Below are 22652 nucleotides of genomic sequence, written 5' to 3'. Positions count from 1 at the left end.
AGCTCCTGAGAAACATCGTTGTCACCAGCCACAGGAAAAACACAACCTATAGTGCTGCCCTCATAGACCAAGCAGGGGACTGATCCCATGGGAATGAGATGAAAAGCCAAGGAGGTTCATTCAGGCTCTTCCAGTTGTCACCATCAAATGAGTTCCAGCTGGACACACTCAGCAGGGAGATACAGGTAGGGAGAAATGTGAGACCCCAAATACGCAAGACTGACTGTGAAGGGGGGAAGATGAAAGTGAGCTGCTACGTTGCCCCACTGCAAAAAGTTCCTTGTCCTTGTGAAGCTGGAAATCCTTTTCCAGCTCTCAGGAAAGTAAGACAGCAGATGAGGAGGAACAGCGGAGAGGGAATGGAGGGAGATGCCAATGGCCTGAGAAAACAGTCATTGCAAAGTCTTCCCAAAATATTGCAGTGTCCTCTCATGTGAGAGTGGGAGGAGAAAAATCCAGTGGCTTGCAAGATGGTCAAGAAGTTCTAGAGAAATGGCCAAGTTGTTCTAGCACAGGAAGGAAAATCAAGTCTTTCTTTGCTGGAGGTCCTGGTAAGGAGGGAGTGGAGCATCATTCTATTAGCCCAACACCAACAGCCAGACAAAGGGCCTCAAGCTCTGCCAGGGGAGGTTTAGCCTGAACATTAGGAAAAAATTTTTCATGGAGAGGGTCATTGGGCACTGGAACAGGCTGCCCAGGGAGGGGGTTGAGTCCCCTTCCCTGGAGGGGTTTAAGGGACGGGTGGACGAGGCGCTGAGGGACATGTTTTAGTGATTGATGGGAATGGTTGGACTCGATCCGATGGGTCTTTTCCAACCTGGTGATTCTATGATTCTATGGTTTAACTGGATATCAACAGGACAACCACCAGAAGCTTTGTCCCACTTTGGACACCACAGTGAGCTAGACAGCACCAAGCTAGACCCTGCCAAGCAGGGTCTTGTGCAGCTCAAACCATGATGTGCAGAGGGTGAGGATCCTGTACAAGAATGGGACAGGACCCAGAGGAAACAGATGCAATGTTTATTGGGGCAGGAGGAGGACCACGCAGGCCAAGGCGTTGTTAGAAAGCGTGACCCAGCAGAGCACAGCCACTCCACAGAGCAGAAACTCTTCCTAGCTGGGGCTTATGCCACCATAGGGAAAACTAAAAGCTAGCAAGAAAGGCCAAAAGAAAACCCATGGTTATTCCAAGAGGAAAAGCAGCAAGAGACTCGTGGCTGGTAGAGGAGAAGCCCGTCGGGATGTGGTGCTGAGTATGGGATCAGCCCTGCTGAGGAGAAGCCCATTCTCCTGGGTCAATAACATTGATTGGCTCGGGATACTCAGAGGACCAGTGACAAATGCTGGCCACCAGCCATTCAAATAAACAGTAGGCAGCCAGTTGGCCAGTGGCCACTCAAATAACCAGCCCCAAGCTAAAAAAATACAGTAAGCTAGTAAATTTAGTAACCTAAAGAGAAACATTCCTCTACCAACCAGCATGCAAATAAGCCAGAAGGGGATATAGAGCTGACACGGTCCCCTGTTTGGCTTTTGATATTCCGTGGCCCCTGGCCAACTGGCTGCCAGTTGGTTATTTGCATTGGAACAGGAAACAAATTTTTCTCCTATTTATACTGCTTACCTCAGGAATAAACTAATTACTGTTATAAAATCCCATTCCCACAGTGTCCAGCACACATCTGTAACCCCTGGAAGGGACAAACGCACACAACTTGCCAGCTGGACTGTCCCATCTAAATGGCTAAATCCCAACTTGCCTTTTCACTGGTTCTCCCCACTGGATGATGAAGCAAAGCCTCCGCTGCAAATACCTCGCTGCGTCAGCTGTTTACCTTGCTCGTAAACACATTGCTGAGACAAAATGCTCTTCCAAATCTACATGGCAAGATAGCCTGAGGATGGGGAAGAGGAGCAGGGAGCAATCTGCTGGTGTTTGGTTCCTGTGGCCAAGGACAAGGCCAGATGGTTGCTTCAAGTGTCTGGTCTGTGGGGCAGCTGGGATGGAGATGGTCCAGCCAAGCCAAAGCCTGGACGTGCCACTAGATGGAGTTCAACAGTGAAACGTCCCTGCATTCCTGTCCATCTTCATGGATGGTCTCCAGTGGAGATGTTCTCTGGCTGCGCTGGGAGAAGAGGAATTCTGAGGTCCCATGGTGGCCAATGCCTTTCCTACCATGGAAATCCTACCCAGTTCCTTCCTACCACCTCAAACACAAGAGGATGCTCCAACAACAACCACTGCATGAAGGGACCCAACAGCTCTGGCCATGCCCAGAAGCCCCAGTTGGGGTGGGCGAAGCAATGTCCAGCAGTACAGCAAGAGAACAGGTTTCCAAGGACACTGCTGCCTGGCCAACTCTCAGCACACATTTTTCAGGATTTGCTGTTTCCTTCAAGACTCATCTGCTGGAGTCAGGGGATTAGTGAAGAAAGGCTTTATTCTTCCTCTTTACCCCTGTCTGTAAAGACTTTCTTAGACCACACTGCTTGCAGATGGCATCTCAGCAGCACGCAGAGTGGATCCTTCACTTTCATTTTTAAAGCCAGACTTGTCACTTGCCAGGTCCTGACCCACAAATGCTTTGCAAGCGCATGTTGGAACCTCTTCCCTCACTGCAAACTCCCTGCTGCCCTTGGCTTCATCCCTACGTGGCTTCTGCTGCCCCTGGCAGTGGGTAGATGTTTGAGGGACATGGTTTAGTGTTTGATGAGAATGGTTGGACTCGATGATCTGGTGGGTCTTTTCCAATCTGATGATTCTATCATTCTAAGAAACACAGATGGATACAGCATCCACAGCCACTGCTGGGATGTTGGTGAAGCAACAAAGACAATCCTGCTTCTGGGCTCACCTGGTAACCAAAACCTGGTGATTTCCTCAGAATTTGAGTACTTTGGCACTGTTTTCTTGCATGTCAGTTTGTCCCCCAGTGCGGCCAGGCAAAAGCATGTAGGTGTCTTCAAATATGGCAACACGGATGGGGGCAACCCGCATGATTTTACCTGAAATGTGCGTGGCGGCAAGTGACATGATGGCACTTTTTGTATATGTGTGTGTGAGGGTGGAGTAGTCCCTTCGGATCTTTATAAAAAGGTTTCTGTTCATACATCATGGAGATGCCAGGAGGCACCATGCCAGGAGACATCACACTGTCAGGCCAAGGAGCCTTTTCACATCAAATCAAACACTTTCTGAATGCATCCAACTTCTCTTTCTGCTTCCAGGTGTGGGGGTTCAGGCTGTTTTCCACCCTTCCTCCCTCCTGGAGTGTTTGTCTGGCTGCCTACTGTCTGCACATCCCAACCCCTAGTGTACCTGCCCTTCTGCTCCCAGTGCCCAGAGCATCAGCAGGGGGAGAACCAAAGAAACTCATCCAGCAAAAAGGGTATGAAAAAGAGTGTGATCGAGCCATAAAGTGTTCAGAGGGACAGCTCAGTCTTGGGGGCATCTGATGGCTCTGTGGAGTCACAGTGGTTGGAAGAAACAAGCACATTTCTCCTCTGCTTTGGCTAATGGCAACATGCCTGATGAACTGGGCTGGGGAGTCCACACAAGATCATCCATAGAATCATAGAAGATCATCCAGAGCCTCTCGTGATCTCAGACCCGTCATAGCAGTTTCAAAGACCACAGGCCACCTGCTCTCTGTGGATGACCTGTCTGTCCCTACTGTCCTGTCCCATAACCATTACCGTGTTCCTGGAGATGGTGGTGCTTGTGATCTGGTCCCTTGCTACTCACGATCCCAACCTCGTGTCGTACCTTCACCATACGTGTGCTGGTGCAAGGCTGCTGCCACCCAAGTGTGCGACCTCTGCCTCCAGCTCAGCCTCCCCAGCAGCAGCACCATCACCAGGCCCCATTTCCAACTCCCATTATCCACTTCATTGGCCAAGAATCCAATGCCTCCTCACACGTATCGGGAGGCAAGTCACCACCACGTGGAGCAGGCAGAGCCCAGGACAGAGAAGCACTCAGAGCGGATTAGATTTGAGATTGGGTTAATTGCGCCTTTCCATCATTTGTTTGGCTTGGGATAGGTCCAAAGCACATGAACAAAATCCCCCCAAGCACGCTACGCTGCTGACAAGCGGATATTGCATCTGGTTTGAATATGGCAAGTGGCTGCAGAGGCAGAGACAGCGTGGAGCTGCTTGAAATACACCACACGCCTCCTCATGCTCCTGCCCCAACCCTGGACCATGTGCCCTGCAGTTACGTTATGCTGCTAGACCCCACCCTGCAGCCCCAAATCTCTGCCAAACCACCTCCACACACCATCATCTCAGGCCACCACCACCCTGGCCATCGGCTGCTGCTGCCGAGTGGCTCCTAGAACTGGCCAAAAGGCAGGATTGGGAGATGGAGGAGGAGAAGCCCTTGGACAAGCACAGGGTGATGTCTGTGGAGTGGGCTTTGATGGCCAAGATGACACAGATGAAATGGTGACATTACCTGGCACTGGGAAAGGGTGGGAGAGGAGGTGCAGAGGGAAAAGAAAGCAGGACAGATGCCAAAGGCTTATTTCTCTACCCTCCCCAGAGCTCCTCATCAGCCCATGAGCTGTGGGGGATGCAGCACATAGGGCATGAAAGGATAGGGGCTGAGCTGTCCCACGGGTGCTGAGCTGACTCAGGGGGAGGTTGGAGCCAATGCCAGGACATTTTCTGCTGAGGAAAGTAACCTTTGGTCTAATCATAGAATCATAGAATCACCAGATTGGAAGAGACCCACCGGATCATCGAGTCCAACCGTTCCCATCAATCACTAAACCATGTCCCTCAGCACCTCGTCCACCCGTCCCTTAAACCCCTCCAGGGAAGGTGACTCAACCCCCTCCCTGAGCAGCCTGTTCCAGTGCCCAATGACCCTTTCTGTGAAAAATTTCTTCCTAATGTTGAGCCTGAACCTCCCCAGGTGGAGCTTGAGGCCATTCCCTCTCATCCTGTCCCCTGTCACTTGGGGCTGGCTGCAGGGCACAAGGTGCTGGGGGCAGAGGCACCAGCAGCACCAGAGAGCATGGGATGCCCCTAATTCCTCTGTGTTCACACCCTGATCTGCAGCACAGGTCAGGGACCTGCAATGTTGCAATGTTGCAGGAAGACATAGGAGCCTGAAGAGCTTATGTAGAGTCCCTCAGAGCATCTTGCCATGCTGGAGGTACAGGGAAGGATGCTCTGTGTAGGGCCTCTCTGGCCAAGGGAGACACATGACAGAGAAGGTAGGGTCTGGAACACCACTTTTCCCAGGGGGGAGCATACCCAGGAAATCAAAAAGGGGGTCTGTTGTTAAGTTGAGGCACATCAGGGGTTGGCAAAATAGCTTTTGCTCATGGATGACCCAAAAGCTCACAAATAAATGGAAAGCAAGCCCAAACCCCAGCCTCCTCCCTGCAATTTTAGGAGGATTGGAAAAGATTGGCCGACATTAAGTTCTCATTTTTGTCCATCGCACAGGGAAATGTGCCCCTGAGGTGCAGTGGTCGCTTTGTTGGTCCCCCAGCAACTCCGTGCCCTGAGGACCAGGGTGGAAGCAGAGTCCAGCCATGGAGATGGTGGATGTGCACTGGTTCCCCTCCTCAGCCTTGCTGCTGGTATGTGATCACTGAGCTCAGTTGCCTCCTGTCACCTCTCCTTACCATGAGGACCTGCAGAAATAGGAGATGGGGAAGCCAGGAGCTTTCCACCCCGGAGGCATACGATCCCCAGCCACCAGCACCCAGCAGGATGTTCACTCCAGCACCCATCACGGCACAGAGGATGGAGAACCACGTAGGACTGAATCTTCTCCTCGCAGGACAGCAGAGCCCTGCTTTGCACAGGTGTTGAGCACCCTCCATCCCCAGCAGCCCTCTGGGCTGTCACAATCACTCAGCACCTCACAGGATCTGGCCTTTTTTCCCCCTGTTCTCTTATGAAGACGTTATTTTACGGCTTGTTAATTTGTACTTTTTCGAGATTTTAACAGGGAGCAGGGGCCAGGTCCCCAAGCAGCCCATTGGCCGTGACAAATCCCATTTGGTATCATATAAATTATTGCAGATATTACGAATATTGCGTCTATTGTGTAAATACTGACTAAATGTTTGAAAAACACAAATAAATACGAGCTGAGCTGATGGCTGGAGCAGCTGCCTATGAGCCATTCTGGGCCCCTGGGGGAAAGAATCCACATTTTAAACTAATGTGTAAATATGTAACCTGCCTCCAGCCCCCGCCAGATCGGCGTGAGCAGTCCTTGGAAGCGGCCCAGTCCCTCAGCTGCATGGCTATGATTTAACAACAGCTATAAATACATCTCATCCACCGGGCAACTGCGCAAACAAGAGCTCACCTGGCAGTAATGGGGCAGTGAAGAGTCTCCCACCTGAGACGGCTGCGCATGAATGGGTGCGTGCTGGTGCGAGATGCTCAGGGCTTCCCCGTTCTTAAAGCCTCTCTTGGGTCCTGCACCTCCTCAGCCCAGACCCCAGGGTTGCATGTTGCAGCTGGGTATGAGCTGATGGACCACTAGGATCAACAAGGATGCTCTTCCAAGTGAACTTCTCTTATTGGGGCAGGTGCCCTCCCTCGCTTGCCAGCTCTTTCCCTGTCATTGCAAGAAACACAGAGAATCCTCCAAACTCTCAGTCCCTTGTCACCATCCAATGTGCAGCATGTGCCTTGCCAGAGGTGCAGAAGACATAGGACCATGCCTCTGCCTCCCAGGATCTGATGCTGGAAGGTTCCAAGTCCTCCTCAGGAGTCCAGAGTTCCCCTCATCATCTATTTCTGGCTCTGAATCGGATGAGGGACGCCTTTAACCCCTTCACCATGCAAGCCAAGGGTGCTTCAAATTGACTTCTTAGCACAGCAGATACAGTGGTCACCTACAGGGTGCAGAGAAGGGAGAGGAGACAGCCTGCACCCTTCGGTTTTGCCTTTGTTGGGTGTAGGATTATACTGATTTTTACCTAGCTTTTTTTTTTGTGATCTCATTTTTTTCCAATCAAATTTAACCCACAACCACCACTCTGTTTGGTCCAAACCCCTCTGGGTTTGCCCAGAGCCACGGAGCTCCTGCAGACGATGAGAGCTGATGGGTTCACGCAACGATGCAGGGTGGATTTACTCCTCGGCTGGTGGACGGCAGCGCGGCAAAGATGGTACCAGCTTGTGCCATGGGTCAGATCAGCTGGGATGGCAGAGGGAAGTGCCGGCAGCCACGGGTGGTGCAGGCAGGGAGTGAGAGGAGAAGTCGGGCCAGGAAGATGTGAGTCAGGGCAATAAGGTCATTGCAGAGGCTCTTCTGGGCGGATGCCTGTCCCCTGAGGCGAAATATGGGATTTAGTGCCATTTCTCTTGAGAAAGGTGGAGATCCCAGCATGGGTTCCCATTCCCAAAGCTGCAGGTATATTCAGGCATGGGGTGCTGGCTCTGAGCTTGGCTGCAGATCATAGAATCATAGAATCACCAGGTTGGAAAAGACCCATCGGATCATCAAGTCCAACCATTCCTATCAAACACTAAACCATGTCCCTCAGCACCTCGTCCACCCGTCCCTTAAACCCCTCCAGGAAAGGTGACTCAACCCCCTCCCTGGGCAGCCTGTTCCAGTGCCCAGTGGAGATGGTGGTTGTGCACAGTTTTCCCTACTGATTTTCTTAGTGGCTCTCAGGTCCTGGGGCTCAGCCTGATGAAGCATCTGCTTGTCCTTCCAGGGACCAGCATGGCCACAGACTCCTCCAAAAGCCACACCAGTGCCTCCAAGCCCCCTGCAGTTGCTGTAGGTGCCTAGATTTGCCCTAACAGGAGCAAAATCTCCTCTCAAAAACACCCTTTTGGCTTTTACACATTGCATCTCCGCGCCCTTACAGAGATCCAGGCATGGATCCTTGGCCAAATGCATCAAACAAAGCCAAGCAGGGTGAGGGAATAGGGGAAGGAGGACAACCCAGGACTGGGTCGTGCAGCAGGGCTCAGCTCTTCCGCTGTAACTACAGCTTAAAATAATAAAGTCGGTGAGATCCAGTGTTTGGCAGGGGCTGTGAAGAACGATGTTTGACTGGCCCTCAGCTCACAGGCACACCCAAATAAATAGCATTGTTTATAAGGACTGAAAATTAAAAATTAAGGGCTGTGATTTTCAAAGGTCCCTGAGGAGCCTTGACATTGAACTCCCATAAACATTAACGGTATGAAATCCCATCCTTACTTTTCTCCAGAGTGATAAAAAAAGCTATTCATTGTGCAATCAATTGCAGAAATTCATAATAAATTACACTTAAAAAAAAAAATCTTAATTTCACTGCTATGGAGGGTCTGAGCAATAAATCCAGTAAATAAAGGATGGACCACTGGAGTAGGGGAAATGACTGTGAGATCAGGCAAATGAGCAGGCACAATGGGAAGTAATTTCACTTATTATTTGTGGGGACCGCAAGCCACTGAATTCACTTCATCTGCTTTAGTTTCAATTTTAAGTCATTTCTGCCTTCAGATGAAAACAAAACTTCTGTGGCTGACATAAATATTTGAGAAAAATAAGGGGTTTTGCATGGTTTTTGATACAGTCACGAGCTGTTGACCAAATTGCATGGACCACCGCTGCTTGTAACCATCCTGTATAGAGGAAAAAGAATCCGTGAGAGATGTTGATGCAGAGACTTTGGCCTTCCACAGACATCTCTGCTGAGTTCCCGTGTATCCACATGCACTTGAAGGCAAACCTTTGCCCCTCACTTGCAGAGAATGGTTGAATTTGGTATCATAGAATCACAGAATGGTTGGGGTTGGAAGGGACCTCAAAGCCCATCCAGTTCCAACCCCCTGCCATGGACAGGGACACCTCCCACTGGATCAGGGTCCTTCAAGACCCATCCAACCTGGCCTTGAACACCTCATCTCCTTCAGGTTCCTCTGAAACCCTGCTCTACCTTCAGGTCTTCACATAGCTGTGAAGATCAAACCGAGACCAAACCAGCGGTGCTATCAGAAGTCACTGCAGCTAAGAGTCCCCAAGTAAAGGTCTCTAAGGAAAGCAAAACTGGAGGCTGCAGGTCACGACACCAGCTATGCACACACCCCAAATTAGCAATCTCTTTTTAAAGTGATGCCAGAGTAAAGGGAAAGAAAAAGCAGAAAACTCTTGAAATTTTTCCTCTTGTTTGAGTCATTTTGGGGTATTCCTCACCTCAAGCTCCACCAGGGGAGGTTTAGACTGGACATTAGGAAAAAATTTTTCATGGAAAGGGTCGTTGGTCCCTGTCAGAGGCTGCCCAGGGAGAGGGTTGAGTCCCCTTCCCTGGAGGGGTTTAAGGGACGGGTGGACGAGGTGCTGAGGGACATGGTTTAGTGATTGATGGGAATGGTTGGACTCGGTGATCCAGTGGGTCTCTTCCAACCTGGTGATTTTATGATTAAGACCATTCCACACACTGAGCAGACCCAGTGCAGAGTTTCCAGGATTTTTTAGACCTGGGAAATGCCAGCCGGCCTCTGGATTCACCTTAATGATGTGTGGGGAGAGTGAAGAGCAAGGTCCACCCCATCCCACCCCATCCCAGTTGGCTTCAACCAAAGGGTCAGCGAGTTACATGCGCTGTGGCTGGGTAGGAGTTGCCACCACAGGCAGTGAAGGTCCAGAAGGGTCAAGAGAGCAACGGTTCATGCTGGCCACTGGGCCACTGGGTCTGCCCCACAAGTCCACCCGCGTGGCCAGTGGCCACGTCCCGTTCCATGTGGCTGTGTCCCCCTCTAGTGGCGTGTCCCAGCCAGCACGCTCCTGGTCACCGCAGGGAGCCCAACACTCTCTCCCTTGATGTCCTCCCCATGGGTGGCCCTGTGCACGGACAGGCCTGTGATGCACAAAGAAGGCCTCCAAGTAAAAGTGCTCCTGTTGCCCCACATCAAGCACCAGCCTCCATCAGCCATAGAATCATAGAATCACCAGGTTGGAAATGACCCATTGGATCATCGAGTCCAACCATTCCCATCAATCACTAAACCATGTCCCTCAGCACCTCGCCCACCCGTCCCTTAAACCCCTCCAGGGAAGGGGACTCAACCCCCTCCCTGGGCAGCCTCTGACACTGCCCAATGACCTTTTCCACGAAAAATTTTTTCCTGATGTCCAGCCTGAACCTCCCCTGGTGGAGCTTGAGGCCATTCCCTCTCGTCCTGTCCCCTGTCCCTTGGGAGAAGAGCCCAGCTCCCTCCTCTCCACAATCTCCTTTCAGGGAGTTGGAGAGAGCAATGAGGTCTCCCCTCAGCCTCCTCTTCTCCAGGATAAACACCCCCAGCTCTCTCAGCCGCTCCTCTTCTTCTCCAGCCCCCTCACCAGCTTTGTTGCTCTTCTCTGGACTCGCTCCAGAGCCTCAACATCCTTCTTGTTGTGAGGGGCCCAGAACTGAACACAGGATTCAAGGAGCGGTCTCACAGAGGGCATGGCAGGCAAGGTTATCCTGTAGGGAAGAGCTGGTCCATCAAGGTGAGCAGGACGTTCCTGGTTCCCCAGAGCTCTCCAGCAGCCAGACGAGGAAAGCCTGGAGGGATAACTTGGCCAAACAGAACAATTATAGTCAGTCAAACGTACCGAGGTTTGTAACAGTTCCCCTGCCTCCTCTGTGGAGGTGGGCAGATTCGAGAGGGCTGGGAGGATTAATTGCAATTCACTTCTGGCAGCTGCTGCCTTCAGATGAAGAGATTAATTATGGCTCCCCAGGCTGCAAAGCTAGCAAGATGCCTCCTCACCACAAGTAGGATGTAGCACCCTGCATAAATGTCAGCTTGGACTTCCTCAACAGTTCTGGTTTCATGACATGGATCTGTTGGAGCGAGTCCAGAGGAGCCCACAAAATTGATACAAGGGCTGGAGCACCTCCCGTACAAGGAGAGGCTAAGGGTTGAGGTTGTTCTGCCTGGAGAACAGAAGGCTGTGGGGAGACCTTACAGCAGCTTCAAGTACTGAAAGGGGTTCTGGGATAGCTGGGGAGGGGCTTTTGATCAGGGAGTGCAGGGATGGGATGAGGGAGAATGATTATGAGCTGCAAGAGGGGAGACTGAGATGAGATCCCCATTTCTGGAAGTGTTCAAGGCCAGGTTGGATGGAGCTTTGAGCCCCCCTGACCCAGTGGGAGGTGTCCCTGCCTGTCAGGGTGTGGAACTGGATGACCTGTCAAGGTCCTTCCCAACCCAAACCATTCCATTGTTCTGTTCTATGGTTCATGTTGCCCTCAGCTATAGCATCACAACAGGACAGGATCAAAACTTGTTTCCTTTTGCTTTTATGGCTAAAGATTGTATTTAGTCCTGAAAAACACAGCAGGTGAGGCCCCCTGTCAGCTATGTGTGCACCATGGGACTTAGCTGGTCTTGCTTTCCTAAACATTTAGTGTTTGTTTTGCTGGCTGACTCTCTTAAGCAACAGTAATTGTTTCACAGCTTCGTGTTTCCATATATCCTGGCAGAGTAAGCAACACAAACTACCCTGGTTTGCTCATGAGAGCAGAACTGGGTTGAATCAGCACGGTGTTTCCTTTAGTGGAAGGGCAGACCCACCCCAAATTTTGAAACAGCTCTAAAGCAGGGGACCATAAGAGCTCTAAGAGATGATGGAACTGTCTTGGCTTCTGCTGAGTGCACAGGGATTGGGCCAGATCCTTAAAAAATGCATCTCACTACAGCATTCTTCAGTTTCGCCTGAAACTCATGACGTTCAACAAGGCCAAGTGCAAAGTCCTACCTGGGTTGAGGCAATTCTTGGTTTCAATACAGGCTGGGGATGACGTGATTTGGAGCAGCCCTGAAGATAAGAACTTGGGATGCTTATGGACAAAAAGCTGGACATGAGCCAGCAGTGTGTGCTCACAGCCCAGAAACCAAACTTTGCTGTGTCCAAAGCCCTGGCCCAAGCCCCATCCAACCTGGCCTTGAACCCCTCCAGGGATGGGGCAGCCACCACTGCTCTGGGCAACCTGGGCCAGGGCCTCCCCACCCTCACAGCAAAACATTTCTCCCTAAGATCTCATCTCAGTCTCTCCTCTTTCAGCTCAAAACTGTTCCCCCTCCTCCTGTTCCTGCACTCCCTGATCAACAGCCCCTTCCCAGCTTTCCTGGAGCCCATTTCGGTCCTGGAATCTTCTCTAAGGTCTCCCTGCAGCCTTCTCTTCTCCAGGCTGAGCAGCCCCAACTCTCTCAGCCTGTCCTTGAACAGGAGGTGCTCCAGCCCTCAGATCATCTCTGTGGCCTCCTCTGGACTCGCTCCAACAGCTCCATGTTCATCTTGTGCTGGGGACTCCGGACCTGGATGCAAGGCTCCAGGTGGGGTCTCACCAGAGCAGAGTAGGATGTACATTTATTTGTGCGAATCTTCAGAAACCACAGGCTCAGGGATTTAGTCCTAACAAACCGGCTGTGCCATCACCTGAAATCCAGTGCTAAGGCTGGGAAAAATCACTCTTCTGAGTTTATTGTCAAACATAGCTTTGAAAATACAAACTGAGTGTCTTGTGATTGAAGATCTTGGATTTTGGATGCTTCCTCTAAACACACCATGACAGCTTCTGTGGGAAAAGTGGATGTCTCTGGGGAATTAGTGGGTGCTGCCCATGTGGGAACTTAAGAGTATCCCTCAACACATTGAATGCTTGCAAACCACACCATTGCAAGAGAAGCCAAGTTTTCCACCAGCCAAATATCTCCTTTTTCACAGGGCTGTGAATGAATTGTCCCCTGGCTTGTGCTATCTGAGACTTTAGCAGGATTCCAGACTCTGGGGTTTAAAATACATCACAAATGACTTCACTGCTCACTCGTGTGCCATCTGAACCGAACAGGTTGCTGCGCTGCTGAAACAAATCTCGATCCAGGTGCCGGACAAGTGGTCATGAACGGTGGTGCACGTGCAGTGAGACGGCATCAGAGTGACAGGCAGCTCCTGCAACCTTTGCCCTACTCACCCTGCCCAGGGAGAAAACGAGATTGCAGGCTAGTTGGATACATAACACCGGGATTGACTCCTCTGCAGTGCTTATTATACCTCCAGGCATTCAGGAGCACCGAGACTTCATCCCCCATCGCGGGGGCTGGGGGAAGCCACGCTCAGCTGAGCAGGATGGGAGGGTCACAGAACTGTTTAGTTGGAAAAGACCTTTGAGTTCATCAGGTCTAACCATACCTGTCCACTACTAAACTGTCTCTGAGCACCTCATCCACCTATCTTTTAAGCTCCTCCAGGGATGGGGACTCCACCACCTTCCTGGGCAGCTTCTGCCAGTGCCTGAGAACTCTTTCAGCGAAGAAATTTTTCCCAATATCCACTCTAATCCTTCTCTGGCGCAACTTGAGGCCATTTCCTCTCTTCCTATCGCTTGTTACTTGGAAGAACAAGTGAACTTGGGATGACGGACACCAGGATTGCAAAGGGTCTTCCAGGCTGATGATGGCCAGGAAAGGACTGGGCAGGGACAAACTGACAATTCATGACTTGTGACTTTGTCTTCATGTTCAGCAGGTTGCAGATAAGCCCTACCCCCATACCATGAGGTATTACCAATGCCGAGATGCTCAGCTTAAGCAACATCCACATCTCTGTTCCTGCCTGTGACTGTTTTCAAAGGACCTTGTGGGGATGTGTCTTGCTCCAGCTCTCTTCTGGCACCTCCCAACCTGTTAGTGCCCTGGCTGATGTGGTTTTGGTCCAGCCAACTTACACCCCACCAAGCAGTGACTGTACAAAGTTGCAGGGAGGTCTTATCCCAAAGAACAGGATAGAAAAAAACAGCTTTGGTTTAGGTTTAGCTGTCTGGTTCCTTGCAGGTCCACACCACCTAACCCTCTGCACCACTGTTCCCTGGTCTCTTTTGCTTAGTACTGCAGACTTTCTGGAATGTAAACCCAGAGATGGGAAAGAACAGAAGAAGATCAAGGGAAAAAGAAATGTTGCTTGGGATAATGGGTCTAGTGATGGTGAATAGTGTCGCTGGATAAAACCCTCTGAATTTGAGGCAGCAAGTAAAGCTGCATCCTAGAGCCTGGAATGAGCCGCCAAGCTTCCTCCTGGGACAAGGGCAGACAGAGCCAAGTGGGCTTGTCTGTGCCAGTGGAGAAAAGCAGGATTAAAGTCCTCTGCCACATCTCACCCAAGGTATCTGCCTCCTCCATGCATAAATACCCCCTCTTTTCTTTGGCAAAGAGGCTGTGGAGCTCCTTGGCAAAGCCCTTTGAAGGTCGTATCAGTGAATCACAGAATCACCAGGTTGGAAAAGATCCATCAGATCATCAAGTCCAACTATTCCCATCAATCACTAAACCATGTCCCTCAGCACCTCATCCACCCGTCCCTTAAACCCCTCCAGGGAAGGGGACTCAACCCCCTCCCTGGGCAGCCTCTGCCAGGGACCAATGACCCTTTCTGTGAAAAATTTTTTCCTAATGTTCAGCCTGAACCTCCCCTGGTGGAGCTTGAGGCCATTCAAGTGAGGAAGGGTGTTTCTTCTGTCTTTGGCTCTCAGACAACTGACAGGACGCTGGCCTTGCAGCAAAGCGTGGTTATATTTGGAGGACATCAACCTGTCTTCCCTTTCCCTAAGTGGGAAATATTTTAAATGAAGACAGCATTTCCACTCCCCACCCATCTCCAGGAGGTCCCAAAGTTTGTGCTGAACCATCTCTTCTAACAGCTCTCTGTACAGTCTGCATCCACAAAGTGGAGGTGGTGGGAACTTGAGATCTGAGCAGCATCTTCTGGAGAGCTGGAGATGGGACCTTTCAGGTGCACATGGCTGTGACTTTACAGCTTCATGCTGGTGGGTGAGGATGGTGCATTGTCTCCTGGCTGGGAGGAGGATAAGTGATAGCACAAGAGGGAACGGCCTCAAGTTGGATGGTTGGACTCGATGATCCGATGGGTCTTTTCCAACCTGGTGATTCTATGAGGTTGCGCCAAGGGATGTTCGGATAAGACATCAGGAAAAATGTCTGAAAATAAACCTGAAAGGGTTCTCAGGCACTGTCAGAGGCTGCCCAGGGAAGTGGTGGAGTCACCACCCCTGGAGGCGTTTAAAAGACGGGTAGATAAGGTGCTTAGGGATCTGATTCAGTAGTGGACAGGTACGGTTGGGCTCGATGACCTCAAAGGTCTTTTCCAACCAAGCGATTCTATGATTTTAAGATGGAAGGCTGGGCTGTGAGAGACAACCAAGGGACACGGTCCTACACTCAGACCAGCTTTGAGTTCGTTGCTTTGCCAAAATGCACTCAAAAATTGAGACTGATTCCATGTTTCTCCTGACAGACGTCAGGAATGAAGCTCACACAGCGGTGTTGGGCTGTCTGCGGCTCCCCAGTTTAATTTTCTCTTATAGCAGGAAACTTCTTATTTTCAGTAATGTTCTTTTCAGAAATGACTAATTAAACAGCAGAGCAGGAAATGTCAGAGACAGTGAAATCCCCTCAGCTGCCCAGCACATTTCTACGTAAATATGGGGGTAAAATGATGAAAACAAAACCTTTTGGAGACAAAGACGAGCGAGCAATCGGGTGACGCAGCTGTGAAAAATCTATACTTTGTTATAATAAAGCAAAACCGCTGTGTTTATCCTGCGTCTTGGAGGATGTGGTGCAATTATTCCTAGGAAGGGAGGGAAGCAGTGTAGAAATCAGAATAGTCCAGATTTTTGCTAAAATATTTGTACAAATCAGGTTATTCAACTACAGCAAAGGGCTTCTGCGGGGCTGTCACTCCTGAAATTATCCTGCAGAACTGGAAGGACCGTAAACGCCTGGCGTTAATAGCTACGTACAATGCAAACCTAACCAGTGAAGCTTGAAGCGTCTGTGGCAGGGAAGGAAAGCAGTTTTATGGCTCCAAGGAGGTGTGCGGAAGACAGGACAAAAAAAGCTACCTAACACACCTGGATGAAGGCAACTGCTGGTCTTCCATCCTCTAAAAATCACTTTGTGGTCAGAGGCAAGGGGTGAATTTTCCATGGGCTGGGTTGGCGGTGAAGGCTGGAAGGAGCTGTAGCCCAGGATCAACCTTGCACCCAGCCTCCCTGGGGCATTCAAAACCTCCTTCCCTCGACTCCCACCCAGACTGTGGGCTGGGACCCAGCAGAAACCATCCCAGCAATCCAGAGAAGAATTCTGGTCGCACAGGCTAACTTTTGGGTTTGCCTCCAGCAAATGCTAAAAATGTTCCACATCACTTCAAGGTGTCGGGTTATTCAGCCGTAGGCTGGGAACAGCCCTTGGAACATCTCGGTTACACATTACCCTGAATATCTCAGCAAATTACTCGCAGCTAATTGAAATAAAGGAAATGTGGTGGCTCAGTTTACCCGACGGACTGTATATAGCAACGCAACCGCTGCGTTTTGCATTGATCATAAATCAGGATTTATTACCCCACCTGGCAAATATTGACTTCATTTTTTTTTTCTCGGTTGGTACTTCCTTCTCCTGTCAATACTGCAGTGTTCATCCCAACCAGAGTCAATAGTTTCTTATTAACATTTCAGCTCTAGAAGTGCAGGGCCTTGGAATCATCTTAGACCTTCCTCTGAATCCCAAACTTCTGGTCAGTGGTTTTCATAGAATCATGGAATGGTTTGGGTTGGAAGGCACCTCAGTTCTACATCCCTACCATGGGCAGGGACACCTCCCACTGGATCAGGGGCTCCAAGCCCCATCCAACCTGGCCTTGAACCCCTCCAGGGATGGGGCAGCCACTTTTCTGGGCACCCTAGGCCCTCACAGCAAAACATTTATCCCCAAGATCTCCCCTTTCTCAGCTCAGATCCCTTCCCCCTCATCCTATCCCTGCACTCCCTGATTAAGAGGCCCTCTTCAGATTTCCTGGAGCCTATTTCAGTCCTGGAACCTGCTCTAAGGTCTTGCCGCAGCCTTTTCTCCAGGCTGAACAACCCCAACTCTCTCAACCTGTCCTCATGGGAGGTGCTCCAGTCCTTGGATCATCTCCATGACCTCCACTGGACTCATTCCAACAGCTCCATGTCCTTCCTGTGTTGAGGACTCCAGAACTGGACACATGACTCCAGGTGGGTCTCACCGGAGCGAAGCTGAGGGGCAGAATCCCCTCCCTCATCCTGCTGGTCCCACTGCTCTGGATGCAGCCCAGGACACGGTTGGTTTCTGGGCTGCAAGCCCACTTTTCCAGCTCATGTTGGGCATCTCGCCCCCCAGCACCCCAAGTTCCTCTCCTCAGGGCTGCTCTCAATCCATTCTCCACCCAGCCTGTAATTGTGCTGGGATCTCCCCTACTTGCTTCGTTTTGCTGAATCTGAAATATTTTCCTGTGGCCACGCAGCCCCTCTGAAACCTGGTAACTGTACTGATAACAGACTCCAGGTTGATGAATTACTTTCTGTGGACCCTGCATAAGTAGGGATTTGCAGATCAGAGGTTCAATAGTTCAGATCCAAGAGATACATAGGAGACAGGCAATCAGTTAGATATGGATTCTTTTGCATATTGAATTTAGAGGAGTTCCTGGGTCTTGAGGCTGATGTGCTCCAGAAAGCCTCTTCACAAACATCACTGAGAACGGCTGAGGCAATTGCTGGCATCACCAGCTGCTGAGGTGAGCAATTTCTGTGAGTGCTTGCGTATCTTTCATAGAATCACGAAATCATGGAATGGTTTAGGTGGGAAGGGACATCAAAGCCTATCCAGTTCCATTCCCTTTGCCATGGGCTGGGACACCTCCCATTGGATCAGGTTGACCAAAGCCCCAAAGCTGGAGCCTCCCCACCCTCATAGAAAAACATTTCTCCCTAAGATCTCATCTCAATCTCCCCTCTTTCCACTGAAAACCATGTTTGGCCTGTTAAACTACATAGTTGTTTTGTTTTGGGGTTTTTTTTGATCCATGAATTCAGCTCAAAGCCAGAACATTGCATGGGTCAGGAGATGGAAAATCAGCCGCACTGGGATTTCTCCCGAGCAGAACAAAGAGATAGAGCACAAATACCACAGAGCTGGGGGAACAGGGGAAATGCAGAGGGGCTCAGACACAGGAAATTTGGGGAGGAGACGGGATCAGAGAGGCACATGTGCACCGTCTCAGGTTAGCGGGGAAGAATGAAACAGCTGGAGGAAAGAGATATTTGGGGGACAAGACATGGACTGATGGAAGAAGCCAGGATGCCTTGGAAAACGCGAAATAGCAAGTGGGAAGAAGATTAAGGTGATAAATTGTCTTGTTCGTGTATCTGGGCTTCTTGTACTCAGCAACCAGTATCAGGGAAGAGGGATGTTGAGAATACAGGAGCTCCCTAACAAAGAGGAAGATGCCCAGCCTCCAGGGAAATGTCCTGGGTCAGGACCCTCTAAGCCATAACCAAACTGGAGACTGAAGCCAAGAGGTCGACCCAGCCGAGGGTTTCTTCGGTGTCCTCTGACTTGGACCTCATTGGGTTCTTTCCCCTCATTGGCCCCTGTTCCTCCTATGGGGAGGGAGAAATAGCAGAACCCTAGGGGAGGAGGAAGGTCTTGGGGATGCTGAGGGTCTGGGTGGTGAGTTGCATGAGTCAGGAAATATTTCGGGGCACAACTGGAGGGAAAGTTGAAGGGAAGATGTTTCACCATCTCTCTGGCTTTCTACCAAACTGAGATGAGCAGCACAGAGTGGCCAGTGTGCGTGGACTCTGGGCCACTGAAAAGAGGAGAAAAACGCTCAAAAGTTTTCATTTTTACTTTTTTTTCCTTTCCCAAAGTGCATTTTTTGGTCATTTCTTCATTTTTCGTACTACTGATTTCTGTCACCTGGGGAAATTCCTAGTTTTCAAGAAAACTGGGAAGTATTTAGAGCACTGATTTCCAAAGAGTCCTTCTCCAGAAGTGCAGGAGATGAAGGCAAGAGCCTCACACTGAGTGTGAGCAGTGCCTGCAGCACACACAGCGTAACCACACTGAGTGCACAAAGGCACCTGGTTTGGGGACCTCAGTCTAGAAAGAGGCATAGAAAGATGTGGGTTGGTACGGACCTTTACAAGTCATCCAGCCCAGCCTCCCTGCAGGAGCAGGGACAGCTTTAACTAGATCAGGTATCTCCAAGCCCCATCCAACCTGGCCTTGAACACCTCCAGGGATGGGGCAGCCAGCTCCTTGGAGCCCCCTGATCCAGTGGGAGGTGTCCATGCCCATGGCGGGGGGTTGGAATTAGATGATCTTTAAGGTCCCTTCCAACTCAAACCATTCTCAAGCATGCATGAAGTGTTCTGAGACCCATTTGGAGCTAAAGCTTCCTGGTGCAGCTGGAATAGAACCGTCTCGATTTTCTAGTGTCCATCGCATTGTGTTTTGCAAACCAGGTGAGCACAGGTTACATCAGTCGCTCCCTGCACTGGACACAGTTCTTTTGTCAGAGCAGTTTTCATCTCTGCAAAGCTGCTTCTGTTTGTGAGCTGCACTCCCATACAGCACCTTCTCTGAGCCGTCACCAGTGCTGCGCCGAAATGTTTGGATAGTTTGAAATAAATTTCATCAGCAAAACCGCAGGTTTCTATAAAGGAACACAATTGTCCTGTGTTTGCTGGAGTGGAGGCTCTCGGAACAGCTTCTCCTTTCTCCAGGACAGGATTAATACATGTACTGTTGCTAAGTGTCCGGTATTTATATTCCATTAAGTTCAAAACAGACTTTATTTCTATGCAGCGTCAACCCCCGCAGCCTCAAATTCACCCGTGAGTTTTGCCTCCCTCTTTCTCACAGCTCTTCTCCCCATTGCGAGGCCGAGACCTCCAGCCAGGCTGCAGCTCAGTCCCATTTGGCAAGCGCCAGGGGCATCAGGAGGTCAAAAAGGACCTGTAGGATATCTCCCACCACCTCTATATCACTGGTCAGACCCAGAAACTGAGCAAGCATGCTACCTGCACTTATTCTTCAGCACAGTTGCTTTTGCATCACTTAAATCCCTAGATTGTGGCAACACCTTTGCAAGGTCCCTTGCAAGCTCAGTGCTTTCGCGTTGGATAGAGTTGGAAGCCCCCTCCTGCTGCCACCACTGGGACCTTTCCTGACCTGTTATACGGTGATGGTAATTTCCCTAGAGCCTTTGAATAGAGAAGCACCTGGGTGAGCCTATAAAACCCTCCTCAGATGCTTTTTCTTCCTCTTCCCATCCGCTGGAATATTTGCACATCAAAGGGAGCCTCCTCCAACAGAGTTTTGATGTTCATTAAAGCAATAATAGAAAGCGACACTCTGCAGCACTGGGGTCCTCGGTGGGATCTGAGCTCCAGGCCACACTAGGGGTGACAAGGGCTCCTCACCCCTGGCTGCTGTCCTGAGAAGGTGATAAAGGAGTGACCCCACTGTGCAGGATGCTCTGCACCAATGCGCAAAGCCAGGAGACTGGGTACCTCCTTAAATGCCCTCCTGGACCTGGACCTTCCTCTCCTGTGCTTTGAAGTCTTTACAAGAACCTGGCATCTTCTCAATACAATGCCAGCTTGCAGAAAGTACCCAGAGGTGACGCCCAAGCAGTGTTTCATGGGCATCCTTGGAAAGTCCAAGCCCCCCCTTTGCCTGGTGAGTGCCCATTTCCACGTTCTGTCTGTTCACACTCATCTCCTCCACCGCAGAGGCTGTAAAATAAACACCCCTCCTGCCCTCCGCGCTGTTATCGTCTCCGCAGACAGCTCACCCTGTGCTTCCCCGCAGGGTGACTCGCTCCAGGTGTGTCCACATCTGCCTTCCCTCCAGCACGGGGCTCCCACGCATCAGCCCATGGACACCCATGGACACACATCCCCTCAGCCTCCTCTTCTCCAGGATAAACACCCCCAGCTCTCTCAGCCGCTCCTCTTGTTCTCCAGCCCCTTCCCCAGCTTCGTTGCTCTTCTCTGGACTCGCTCCAGAGCCTCAACATCCTTCTTGTGGTGAGGGGTCCAGAACTGACCCCAGGATTCCAGGAGCGGTCTCACCAGTGCCGAGTCCAGAGGGAGAAGAACCTCCCTGGACCTGCTGATGACCTTTGATGTCCCTTCCAATCCAAATCCTTCTACGATTCCTGCTGGGTAACGGGATGTTCTCCTCTGCTCTGCTTGCTGTGCTGGGGACAGGAGCCAGAACCTGCTGCAGAAGCAGTGTCCATGCTCTACAACTCCTCATCCAAGCCAGGAGAGGTGTCAAAGCCAGCGTGTTCCAGGCAGAAGATGGGAAGCGAGGGGAGAGAGGGAGCAGAACCAGGGAGGAGCAGCTCCATGGGTGCTGGGGCTGGCTGGAAACCTCTGTGGCTGCTAGCAGGGTGACAGGAGTCAGGATGAGAGGGAATGGCCTCAAGCTCCACCAGGGGAAGTTCAGACTGGACATCAGGAACAAATTTTTCCTGGAAAGGGTCATTGGTCACTGGCAGAGGCTGCCCAGGGAGGGGGTTGAGTCCCCTTCCCTGGAGGGGTTTAAGGGACGGGTGGACGAGGTGCTGGGGGACATGGTTTAGTGATTGATGGGAATGGTTGGACTCGATGATCCGGTGGGTCTTTTCCAACCTGGTGATTCTGTGATTAGTCTGGAGCCATGTGCTGGGAGGGGACATCATAGGGCAGAGGAACATGTCGCATCACCCAGAGGACATGGGGCCTGATGAAGGGCCCTGGGCTGTCAATGTAAGGCATCTCACAGAGGTCTTCCAGCTCATGGCAAGCAACCACCTCACCATCCTACTCCAAGAAGAGCCACAACATGCCCTGAGCCCAGCAGCAGCACCACCACTGGGAACGTGGAATCATAGCATCATAGAATCATGGAACAGTTTGGGTTGAAGGGACCTCAAAAGCCCATCCAGTTCCACCCCTGCCATGGGCAGGGACACCACCCACTGGAGAAGCTGCTCAAAGCTCCATCCAACCTGGCCTTGAAGGGATCTTGGGCCACAGGTGTCCACACCAGCCGCGGAAATCCAGGTCCACCACCCCTCTGGCTTCTGTTGAACAATCTGCTGTGCTCCTTGGGAGGGAAAAACACATCTAATGCCCAAAAATCTGATATTCCCATGGCCCCACGTGGCTCTGGCCAGCTGGCCGTGGCCCTCTCACCTTGCATTCCCCTTTCAATTAGCGTTTGCCTTCCTGACGCCTTCACTCAACACCGGGAGCGATTAGAAGGCAGAGGAAGGCCCCGGCTTTGTCTCGAGCGATGAGCCAGATTAATCAGCTCCAGTTGCACTGAATTACCCAGCCGGGGCTCGCAGCAACAACCTCCGATTCACCAGCACGGCGGCCAGCATCCCGCTTTCAACCGGGATAATCGGCGCGGCCGTGAAATCCAGATGAATGAGGAGGTGAGGGTGGGCTGCCGCCTGTCAGGAGCTGCGCTAGAAGTCAAAGCCCTCGGAAATTAAATCCTCGCTTTGACAGGGAACTAATGCCAGGATTTTAAAGGCGGCGTAATACACTTAGACAGGCATGTGCGCAGCCCAGCGCGAGGTGCGTGCGTTGAATAAGGGCGTCCCGGCTACCCGGAGAGCAGGGAAATGGAGTTGTAAAGACAAAGGGAATTTTGAGTCGCTCCAAACCAGCTCGGCAAGATTTTAGCAGTGGTGGTGAGAGGTTTTAGTAATGGACCGAACGAACGACATTGGCAGGAGGAGCTTTGGTGGTGGTTGTTGGGTGCCTGGGATCTTTTGGGTCTCGCACCAAGCAGCC

Source organism: Phaenicophaeus curvirostris, chromosome 22 (assembly GCF_032191515.1).
Source record: "Phaenicophaeus curvirostris isolate KB17595 chromosome 22, BPBGC_Pcur_1.0, whole genome shotgun sequence".
Classification (NCBI taxonomy): Eukaryota; Metazoa; Chordata; class Aves; order Cuculiformes; family Cuculidae; genus Phaenicophaeus; species Phaenicophaeus curvirostris.
This window is presented reverse-complemented; position numbering follows the sequence as displayed.